The sequence below is a fragment of the Canis lupus genome, chromosome 21, assembly GCF_011100685.1.
Source record: "Canis lupus familiaris isolate Mischka breed German Shepherd chromosome 21, alternate assembly UU_Cfam_GSD_1.0, whole genome shotgun sequence".
Taxonomy (NCBI): Eukaryota; Metazoa; Chordata; class Mammalia; order Carnivora; family Canidae; genus Canis; species Canis lupus.
This window is the reverse complement of record NC_049242.1, coordinates 44553551-44565495: the sequence shown is the minus strand read 5'-3', so window position 1 is coordinate 44565495 and position 11945 is coordinate 44553551. Positions and strand designations below refer to the sequence as shown.

The window sequence follows — 11945 nt, the reverse complement described above, 5'->3', positions numbered from 1 at the left end:
CTCTAAAACCTCTAACCCATTACAGAAGCTCAGTAAAAAGTCGTTGCCACTCCCCAGTATTCTTGGGCAAATATCTTAACATTTTCTTTTCTCAATCTGCTTCTCTGCAAGACAAGCAGAAGACATAAGGGAATTGACTATGGCTCAGAGCTCATGCTCATACCTACTATACTATACTAAACCATATTATCCTGTATTAGGACTATACTATAGTTTTTATAATGGCTTTAAATTTCAACTTGCCTAAAAGTTAATAGTCCTTCAGACAATAAGATATGAACCTAGTCTGAAAGATAGACAAAAAAATAAAAATTAAAAAAAAATTAAAAAGTGTGTGTGTGAGAGAGGGGTGGGTTATAGATGTCTATAGATGACCTGGCTCAGGTCACTTATTCTTTTTTTTTTTTTTCCCAATGCATGAATGAATGACTAGTATGTGTCATACTTCATAAAGCTCAGTGTGCATCACCTTCATTTGGTAGGAGCTTGAAATGTTTATCTTTGAGTCAGTTTGCAAGTCTGCTCACGCTGTAAGTTGAGCTATTTTAAATAATAGAAGGTTAATAGTACAAGAATAAGTATCATTTGCTTTACATTTAGGGAAATTCCTCTTAATCATTTTAATCAACTGAGTTCTATCTCTGGCACTGTTCTAAGGACTTTACATATATTCATTCATTTACTCTCTTTGACAACCGAATATAACATGCTATCCTCCCTCTTTTTCAGATAAGGAAACTGAGGCACAGAGGGTATTAGTAACTCACCCAAAATCACATAGCCCATAAGTGGTGGAGCCAGAATTTTCACGGACGTAACAGACCCCAGAGATCATGCTCTCCCTCTCTGCACTACTCTGCCTCCTGATGGTTCTTTAATTTTGCACACTACAGCTGAAAACTCTCACTACCTAGTAGGCGTGTTATAGGCAAAAGTGATTATCAATTAATGTTATGGAGATGCCTCTTGGTGATGCCCTGATAAAGATTACTCTATAATTGCTTCTAAGCACCATTAAAGTTCCATTTCCTCGTATCACAAGCTATTCCCTCTAAGGTGGATGAGAACCTGAGGCTGGGCACAGGAAGGGAAGAAGGAGAGAAATGAATCCTGGGGCATTGGAGAGCTTCCGGAAGGCCAGGATGGGATTTGGTACCTCCATAAGAGGAAGACAGAGGGTACAGAAAGAGATTTCCCTATTAGGTTAAACTATGGCAACAGGGAGCTCATTAGCATGGGTCCCTGTTTGTGAATGAGGAAACTCAACAGCAGAGAGGTTAAAGACTCACCCATGGTCACATAGCTGGTAAGCAGCAGAGCAAGGATTAGAAATCATGTCTAATGACACCATATTTATGTGCTATTTCCTCCATCACCCTGGATAGCTTTTAGGGACTAGGAGAATAGAGGGCTGTACTTACTATACTTACTGTAGGGTCCTAAAAAAAGTGAGGTAGGAGAGGATGGGGATGAACAAGCTTCTTTCTAAGTTTGCACTGCTCTCTGACTTTCTATTTATATTCTTTTATTATGAGTTTAAGTCAACTTGTTATCTTCTATGTTCTGCTTTACTTGAAAGGTCTTTATTGATTGCCCGTGATGTACAAAGTACTGTATTTGTTGCCGTGTATTTTTGTAGTCGGCAGCGTGGGGTGGCGATGGGGTGGAGAGATAAATATTTTACCTTCTAAATCTTCAAGGAATTTATGGTCTAGTTAAGAGAAATAATATACACATTTTCTCCTAGATACAGCCCAGATTTCTGAATCCCAGATAAAAGGCTCTTCCCAACTGGACCATGGTCTTCCCTAGTGCCCTCAAAGCACTCTCCTTCTTCTCTTCATCTTGACCTCCTTTGAGAACTTCCAACTACTCACCATGCAGGTTCTTGCCTTGGTGCCTTGGTCAGTACAGTTTCCTTCAATGTGTCTCTCATTTCAGTTACTCTGCTCTCTTCTAACATAGAAACTGATGGAGTAGCAGCTAAGGAACAGTCACATGACCTAGGCTTTGCAATCAGGTGCTCTCATTTGATTCATTGAAACTTAAGCAAATGATACAAAAATAAAAGAAGATCTGAACGCATTTGCTATGGTGGCAGGTGGAATCTCACAGAGGCACCATGTTAGGTATGTCATGGTGACAATGGCATATCGAGGATGGCTGGGTGTCCTGCCTAGGCCATTCCTACCATAAGATGGTTATTGTCCCTCCAGTTCCTGGGCAAGAAGATCATTTTAATCAACTTTGAAATTGCTTTGATTTCTGTCTCTTTCGTAAGCCCAGCCCTCCTGAGATACAGTGAATCCTGAGCCCCAGTGGTCTTTTGCTAAGTCCCTTCCTGTTGCTGCAACCAAAGACAGCAAATTGTTCTCAAACTGTGAAAACTTGTGTCTCAAACATTTTCAGATACTGTTGATTGTAATTAAATATTCTATTCTTTGTGAAATATGCCAGTTACTATGTGAGGCACACTGAAAAATAGAGGTAATTTGAAAGAATACTATTCTTTAAGGATATAGAAAAGTCTAAACTTAGTAGGTCCTTTCAAAGAACAAGGAAGAAGGAATGACTAATGAAAGTTTATTGTGCATAACAAGTGATCTTCTTGACTGTTCTACCAATTATTTTTCTCTCCTTTTTTTCCTCTTTCTCTTTTCTCTCCTTGTTTACTCATTCAACAAACGTCACTGAGCATCTTCATTGTTGATTGGCATTATTCTGGGCTTTGAGGACACAACAGCAGCCAAGACAAAAAAGGTCCCTCCTCTAATGAAACTTCTAGTGTCTGGAGGAGAGATAAATAAACAAATTAAAATGATTATTTCAAAGGGTTAATAGGAATAGCAACAGAGTAATGTGATCTGGAATTATTGGGTTGAGGGCATGAGAGAGGTTGCTTTTCTTGTAGTTAATACAGGCACATCTAGGAAGCCTTCTTTAGGAAGATGATGCTTAAGCTAGGCCGGAATAATGAAAAGAAGCCAACCTAACAAAAAAAATTGGAGGAAGAGTAATCCAGGTAAAAAAAGTAGCATACACAAAGGCCCTGTGACGTGTTCAAGTCTAGGAAAGAGACCAGAGTGAAGGAAATCCAGCAAGTAAAGTGTGGATGTTAGAAGAGGAAGATTAGGAGGAAAAAGTAGGGGCTATTTCATTAGAACTTAGTGGGTCATGGAAATATTTAAATTTTATTCTCTCATTTTCCATGGAATTCTGTTTCTGAATTTCAAATTCCCTTATTAGGAAAGACTTAATTGAATAGAATACTCATCACCCTAGTTGCTTGTATTAATCAAGAGAGTATTTACTCTTCTGACAGATAACCTTCAAAATCTCTCTGACTTAACACCGAATGGAAGAGAAGTATATTTCTTACTCCATTAAATTCCAAACCAATGTTCCTAATCACTGTTGGTAGCTCTGTCTTACTTAATTGTTCACAAACCTAGACTGATAAAAGATTCACCATCTTTAACACATGGCTTTCAAGTTGGCCCTGAATGCAGATATCCAGGCTGGGAGTGGGTTAGGGAATTTGGGGAGAGAATATGTGATTTCATGAGAGGTTTGATGGGCCAGCTGGGAGAGACAATAAGTACTTCTGCTCATGTCCCTGTGGACAGAATTTAGTTACCAAGCTGCAAAGCAGAGTGGAAAATGAAGCCTGGATGGTGCCCAGGAATAAAGAGAAATAGTTCCATCGATCATGGCCTGTGTCGTGAATCTCCCAAGTCTGCCTTTCTTGGTATTAGTGGAGCACAGTGTAACGGGCAGGCATTTGGGGGCTTCCTACTCCATAGGGATGGAAGGGAAATAAAGACTATGTATTTAAAAAAAATGAAATTCAAGTAAATATGATTTTACCCCTAGAAAATGAAGAACACTGAAGTTCTGATAATGCAAACTACACAGAAAATAAAGCTGAACAAAATTTTCCCACCTGATTGAAATGAACAGAAAATATGGTAATTTTCAATGGAAGGAACACTTGCTTTGCTAGAGCAGTGTAGTGGGCTGACTAGTGCCCCCCCCCAAAATATGTCCATGTTCTTTACCCCTGAATGTGAACTTATTTGAAAATGGGGTCTTAAAAAAAAAAAAAAAAGAAAATGGGGTCTTTGTGAAAGTAACTAAGTTGATTATTGCAGGGTGAGCTCATCCTGGATTTAGGAGTCCCTCTGCATGGAAAACATGTGACCAAAAAAAAAAGTAAATTCCCACTGTAATATTGCCCTAGTCAGTACTCCCAATGTACCCCCGCACCACGGCCTTGCCCAGCCCAGTATCTCGCCTCCCCATTTCCAGGGATCTTTAAAGAGCATCTGTAAAACATGCTCAAAATTCCATCTCTCGGCTCAGCCCTGCAAGCAAACTGCTGTGTGGAATCTGGCAGGTGTTACTCAGCTCTCCCTTGTCAGACCCCAGCATTCACAGCTACCTGAAGGAAGCTCAGCAGGCTTGTGGTCATGCACACACCCAGCCAAGCTAAAGCTCCTCCTGTTCCTGGAGGTCATAGCAGAGCATTTTTTAGGAAAGGGAGGGGACCGATCCTCTCTTCAACTTCCTAGTGACTGAGTCCCATTGCAGCAGTGTCAGTTCCTAGGCTCTCACTAGGTCCCTCATGACATGGGTCCGTCACGCTCAGGTCCTAACTCTTCTCTTACCTAGAAGCTCTTATATGACCCAAGGGATTTGGTGGGTGGCAAACATCATCCCATTGCCTCTACTCTTTCCACCTCTTCCATTGCCTTGGCACCTCTTTCTAAAAATAAATAAATAAATAAATAAATAAATAAATAAATAAATAAGAGAGAGAGAGAGAGAGAGAGAGAGAGACAATAAGTTTATTGCCTTTATTCCTATAGCCCAAGCAAAAGCACCATGAAGTCCATATAGCAACTTATGTAAAAAGAACCCTTGGTAAGGGAGAGAAATATCACCTAGCCACACACTGCTCCTGGTAACATCCTCACTTCATAGGGGAAAAGGAGAAGGGAAGGAGAGGAAATGAAGGAGAGCAGGTGTGAGGCTGTCAGAGACAAACAGCTTCTCTGCTTGGTTCCAACTAGTGTGCTGAAGAGCCATCAACGACTTTGAACCTGGACTCCAGGTTTCCTGTTGTTACAGGATTTCTTTTCTTTTCTTTATTCTTTTCTTTTTTTTTCAGTGCCCTCTGTTCTTGGTTCTTGGCTGCTTCGAAGAATGAAGAGGTGGACCAGACCAGGAGTGGTGGGCAGCAATGCAGTGTACTGAGCCATAGGACAAAGCTCCTGAAGAGGGAGGGCACCTGAGAGGGTTGCCACCGGAATTTCTAAGTCTAGAGGTTTTTATGGGCTTGTTGGAGGGCTGTTTTAATCTGATTGACCCTCCACACACTTATCACCCAGTCAGGTTTCTGTCATCTATCCATCACATGAGAAAGGATGGAGGACTCTTTCCAGGGTGGCGTAAAACCCCTTTGAAGGTGGTTTCCTCTTAGCACGGAGGGGGCAGGTGTGCTTGTCTCTGCCTTTCTCCTAACTATCCTCTATTAGTGTCTCTTGTTACTGTTTCCACTGCCCCCCTAGGGGAAGAAAGTTCACTTCCTCAAGTCTTGGTTGGATATTCGTTGATGAGAAGTTTACAAGGCTTTAGTTTCCGGGCTTTGGTTGAATTCAACCACAGGATTTGGGTTGAGAATAGATAAGATAGGGGATCCCTGGGTGGCTCAGCGGTTTAGCGCCTGGCTTCAGCCCAGGGCCTGATCCTGGAGACCCCGGGATTGAGTCCCATGTCAGGCTCCCAGCATGGGGCCTGCTTCTCCCTCTGCCTGTGTCTCTGCCTCTCGCTCTCTTTGTGTCTCTCATGAATAAATAAATAAAATCTTTTTAAAAAAAAAACAAACGAGAATAGAAAGGATGTGATTTGGTGGTCTATTAGCCCTGTGAAAGAGATCTCAGGAAAAGTGCTGGCATCCATTTAGATTGATTTTGTATCCATAGAGGCTAAAAGCAGGCCTAATATAAGAGGAAGAGATATCAATTGCAACTAAGGAAAGAAGCCAAGAACAATAACAGAAGGAGAATGAATTAGGTTTGAAGAATGAGTTTTGGGTCAGAAACAGAGAACAGGAAGGGAAATTAAGTGTGACATGTCAAAGATATATAGGTGATATTGTATTCATTTGCTAGAGCTGCCATAACAAGATGCCACTGATTCCTGGTGGTTTAACAGAAATTTATTTTCTCAAAGTTCTGAGGCTAGAAATCCAAGATCAAGGTGTCAGTAGTGCCCGTTCAGTTCAGTTCAGTTCAGTTTCTCCTGAGACTTGCAGATGATCATCTTTTCTCAGAATTTTCACATGGTCTCCCCTCATGATATGTCTCTCTGTGTATTCAAATGTCTTCTTCTTTTAAGGATACTAATGATATTGGATTGGGGCCCATTTTATCAGCCTCATTTTAACTCAATTATTCCTTAAAATAAATACTTCATCTCCTAATTACCCCCGAAGAACCCCATCTCCAAATATAGTCACATGAGGGATTAAGGCTTCAGCATATGAATTTTGGGGACACAGACATCCAGCCAGCCCACGTCAGGTACAGAGGCATCCTGCCTAGGCTGAATGGCTCTGTGATCTTAGACACCTGCAAATGGTATTGGATCCTTAGCAATCACCATCAATGAGCACCTCTCTCCATTAGGTCCCTTGGCCTGAGTGGATGCTTCATTATTCCAAGTGGTTACTTATAGTTTATTTCCTTAGCCCCCAGCAATCTATTGGCTATATCCAGCTCCTTGCAGATAGGACTCCTCTAGGCTTCTAGACAGCTTTGCTGGAGATACTGGAGATAACCCAATACTGCTCTTGCTCCTATATGGGTTACAATCTGGTTTGTGGAAAACTCTCATTTCTTTGCTTCAACAAAGTCTGAGAGTTCAGGCCTATCCCAGTGAGGATAGCAAAGGTACTTCTAGAGCTTTGCTGCCATAGACTGTATTGGTATTCTCAGACATAAATCCGTTACTCGTCCTCAAGCTTTCTCATTGTGGAAACATGTTTTAAGTCTTAAGAGTGGTCCTATAAATATTACCTTGCCTTGATAAGCTTCTGGTAAAGGTTTATCCACTCCCTGGAGTGGGGTGGAGTGAGGACTCACGGTGTAGAAACAGCTCTCTCTAAGGACATCTCTTCACCGATTCTTCTGCCTACTTTCCGGTCCTTCGGTTGAGATTTTCAAGAGTCAGTGAAAGTTTCACATCCGTTTTATTTTGGGATCCTGGTCAAATCACACATACTTGCCCAAAGAGAGTCAGTGCATGCAAGAGAGAGAAAAAGGAGGGTACTAAAACTGTTGAAAGAAATGGAGATAGAAATAGAGGGATAAGGATAAAAAAGGAGAGGAGAAAGAAGAGAAGGAGGAAAGGAGGGAGAAACAGAGAGAAATGGGCAGCTCACATTTGGAGAGTAAAGAGTTATGTTCTACCTCTTTGAAGACAAAATAACTACATAAATTATTTGGGATTCATCGACATGGAAGATTCATCTCTTGTTCCCTGTTTACTTATTCAATTATTTACTTGTAACAGAATGGACCCAGTGATATTTATTTTATACTTTGGGTTAAGGATACTTTTTATCCTCAAAAATAAACATTGTAAAAATGAAATAAATGAAAATATTTCTAATTTGGCATTGAATGGAAATGCATTAATAAGCCCATAAGAACCTTCCATTTAACTTTTTCAGGTAAGCTAACCCTAACTAAATGTAATTATCTTTGTTAAAAAATAAGGTTTCAAATAACATATCCACAACAAAGAGGATAAAAGACTAACCAAGTAGCTTAAAAAATATTTTTAAACTTCAAATAACCTTTGAGCTATATCTTTATTCTAACCACAAAAAGAACTGTGACTTAAGCTTTCACTTTACTTGGTAGATATCACAGTAGTATTTGTAGAGCAAATCTTAAACTACTTTCTGTGTATTGCAATCTTTAGTCAATGAGTAAAGACAGTGATGATGTTAGGAAGTAGAGTTTTCACTTTTAGAGAAATGAGATACAAATATGGGAGAGAAGAAGGCTACAAAGTACCTGTAGCGTTGGATTGGAATTTTCCATGGTTGAAAGACAGGAAAAGTACAAGATGAGTTTGGAACATTTTGTGGTGCACAAAGTAAGGAAGTGCTGGAAAAAAAAAAAAAAAACTGAGAACATGTCAATAGGACAAAGGACTCTCCTGAAGGGGCTTCCAATGGTCAAATCTGGCACCATAGGTATATTAAAATTAGAAACAGTAGTAAAGGATTATAACCCATCGATTAAAAAAAATCCATGTGACTGCACTGCTAATATGTATAAATAGAAAGGACAATTTTTTATAATAGAAAAATGAAAACTATTAATAGGAGTAGAGGAATGATGATATTAGAAAATCAACCATCTTGTGATTAGCTTAGTAATAATTGATTCAGGCATGAATCATCAAAGGGTAATAGAACTATAGTGTAAATTTTGATGAGATACAGGATATGTACATTATCTCAAAGCATCTTTCCAGAAATTAGTTATTGATCACCACGAATGGCATGTGATGTGATTCGTAGAGGAAAAAAAATTACTTCATGGTTGTCCCAGACAAAAATATATAGCCGGTACTGCATTATAAGAAAACCCCCATAAATTGTTGGGAAATGTTTTACAAAATAACTGGCTTGTGGTCATCATAAAAAGTCAATGTCACCAGAGACAAAGAGAGCCTGAAGAACTGTTCCAGATTAAAAGAGAATAAATAAATAAAACAAGTAAATGCATTGTATGATCCTGAATTGGTTTCTTGAATGAAGAAAAAAATTCTGACATAGAAATTATTGGTATAGAGGTGAACTTTGAATATGGCCTCTACATTAAACAGTAGAAAATTCACTGCAGTAATGGAATTACTAAAGGCCCAAAATATCATAAGATATATATTCAGCTTCAACAATAACCAAAGTAATATAAAACAAAAACAAATTATATTACTTAATGCTAGCAAGCACATTGCAAAATAAGTACTCACATACCACCCATATGCGTGTGTTTTGATAAGTGGATGGATGGACGGACGGATGGATAATGGATGGATAGATAGGTAGGTAGATGGAAATACATATTTTAACCTGAGCATTTTCAGCTCTTTAAATCTATCCTAATAAAATCTTTTACTATTCTTGCATCTTTTTGGAAATTTTGTTTTCTTTTCAAAATACTAGTTAAAAGCATTCTTTTCCCTAATCATAAGACTGGTACATTACACAGTCTAGAACATTTAGAAAGTGTGAAAAGTTTACAAAGAAAATAAGGAGTACCTGTAAGCCTACACCGTAAATCTAACCACCATTAATAAAGGAATATTTAAAAATATATTGGAAACATACTGGGTAAATAATTATGTTTTCTGTTTTTTAACTTAACATTGTATTATGTTATCAAATAATATTAATTTCTGAAGACCTTATAATTTAGTGAAAGCATAGTATCATATGGCTATAATAATACTTTATTATAACATTTTCTTTACTGTAAGACATCAAGTTCACTTCCACTTTGTTATTATTATATTGCTCTGGCAAATGCCTCTGTACATTCATATTTTACATATCTCTTATTATTTTCTTAAGGAAGACTTAAAGAAGTGAAAATTTTCAAGTTAAAAAGATCTACCTATGGATCTACCTATCCATCGACACGTATGATCTCCACATTGCTTTCTGGAATATTTTTAACCAATCTCATACTCCTGCCAATGGTATATGAAAGTGCCTATTATATTATATACTTACTAGCTTGTAGCACTATCATTTTTTTGTTTTATATTGCACTGATTTTTTATAGGTGAAAATTTTCCTTATATCTCTTTTGCCATATTACTTCTGTGAATTCTGTTTTTATGTTTTACTCACTTTTCTATTGAGAAGTTATAGTTTTCACTGCTTGTTTTATGTCACATACACACATATATTGATAGTCATACCGATAGTGAAAGAGCCGGAGATGGAGCTAGAAATAGAGGCCTAAGTATGGAAGGAGGGAATGGGAGGAGAAGGAGACAAACAGAGACAGGGAGAGATAGCGATGGTGTATATGATACAGATACAGATTTTCTATCACTTTAAGATTCCTGAGGAAGAGATTATCTTTTCTGGGTGGTTTTTATTATAATTCCCCTGGTAGTACTGTTTCTCTAAATAAGATAAATACTTATTCTCCTATCTTGAAGCAGCATATATATATTCTACATAGATTTTTTCAAGAGTCTGTACAGTTGTTATTCTAACTTTTCTTTTGCTCCCTCTAGTGAGAAAAATCTATTTCTGTAGTTTGTAACATTCCTGGCTTCTTTTTCGGTATTTAGTGCCCTCTGGTGTTTGCAAAGAAGGATAACAATATATTATGCCTCTAATTCATTTTCTTTGCTTTTTGTTTTCTATTTGTTTTTACTGAAGTTCGATTTGCCAACATATAGTATAACACCCAGTGCTCATCCCGTCCAGTGCCCCCCTCAGTGCCCGTCACGCAGTCACCCCCCCCCACCTCCCCTTCCACAACCCTTTGTCATTTCCCAGAGTTAGTAATTTTCTGCTTATTGGGATTCCTTGGCACAGATGGATTGTATCTGTATGGATTAAGGTAATGCTTAAATATTTTCAAATTAACCCCAGAAACAAAAAAACAGTGACAGTCAATTAGTTATTTGAGGAAAGTTCTGGCATTAAAAAATACCTGCCGTCTCCGTCTGGGAAATGACAGAATGAACATTGCCTGGGAAACGTAGTTACCAGAACAGCTCTCCTGTCCAAAGCCAGACCGTGAAACATTCACATTCCATCTGTGAAGGCCATTGCTTGCTAATGTAACAAATACTGTGGGAATAAAGGCAGCAGGAGGAAATGGGAACTACCAATGAGGAGGAAGGAGGAGAGGGAAAGGAACTATTTCTCTTTGTGATTAGAAGACTACTTATATTTTTTCCAGGCAATTTTCCTCCTCTTGGGGATTCTTTATTTTTTCCTCTAATACAGAGATTGTACATTAGCCACCTCTGCAACTTGGGGTTATTTCACTTTCTTAACGTGGGCTTCTGTTTTCTTATCTGTCCACTGAAATGGACTAGTTCACGCTTTTTATTTTTTTAAAGATTTTATTTATTTATTCATGAGAGACACACAGAGAGAGGCAGAGGCATAGGCAGAGGGAGAAGCAGGCTCCATGCAGGAAGCCCGATGCGGGACTCGGTCCCAGGACCCTAGGATCACGACCTGAGCCAAAGGCAGAAGCTCAACCTCTGAGCCACCTAGATGCCTCTAGTTCAGTCATTTTCAAACCTTTCTGATGGGGAATAAGAATGGACACTCATTCAAACAAAACAGTCCATGGAAGTCTAACGTAAAACACAGGGAAAATTGTTTTGGTTCTCTGCCATGTAACTTTCCCTTTTGTTTACCTCCCAGTTGACCTCTAGATTACCCCTGAGGCTTTCCAAGTTCTTGAGGAGTACATTTTGACCCCTCAATTTACAAATAATTTACAAAATAAAGGAAATAAAGGAAATTTACAAAATGCCCCCTTCCCATAAATGGTGAAATGTTACCCTCAAATGCAGAAAGTTTGCTCTCTATAAGTGATTTTGTACACAAAAACACGTGAAATTTCTTTCATTTATTTATGTACCTAAATACTTAATGATAATCAGACATTATGTTTGATTCTGGGGGTACAATAAGTTGATAAGTTCCCTGTCCTCTTTAAGTATATAGTCCTGTAGGGGAGACAAAGATTAATGAAATTATTACATAAATAAATATAACATTATTAAGGTGATGCATTAAATAAAGGAGAAGTAAATGCTACCATGGGATCGTATAATAGGAAGATTTGATCTAGACAGGAATATTAGGCAGGCTTTCTAGGGGA

The 11945-nt window shown here is 38.5% G+C and overlaps 1 long non-coding RNA gene across 2 annotated transcripts; it reads right to left on the bottom strand.

Annotated features, from left to right (window-relative positions):
- Positions 1 to 2594: 2594 nt before the first annotated feature.
- LOC111091580 lies at positions 2595 to 10877 on the bottom strand. Of its 2 annotated transcripts, XR_005375841.1 has the most exons (4): positions 10755 to 10875; positions 8085 to 8177; positions 4668 to 4765; positions 2595 to 2788 (listed from the first exon to the last, which is right to left on the bottom strand). It is a non-coding gene; the product is annotated as an uncharacterized LOC111091580 (long non-coding RNA). The 2 variants fall into 2 exon arrangements; XR_005375842.1 differs by lacking the exon at positions 4668 to 4765 and having other exon boundaries at positions 10811 to 10877.
- Positions 10878 to 11945: the final 1068 nt, after the last annotated feature.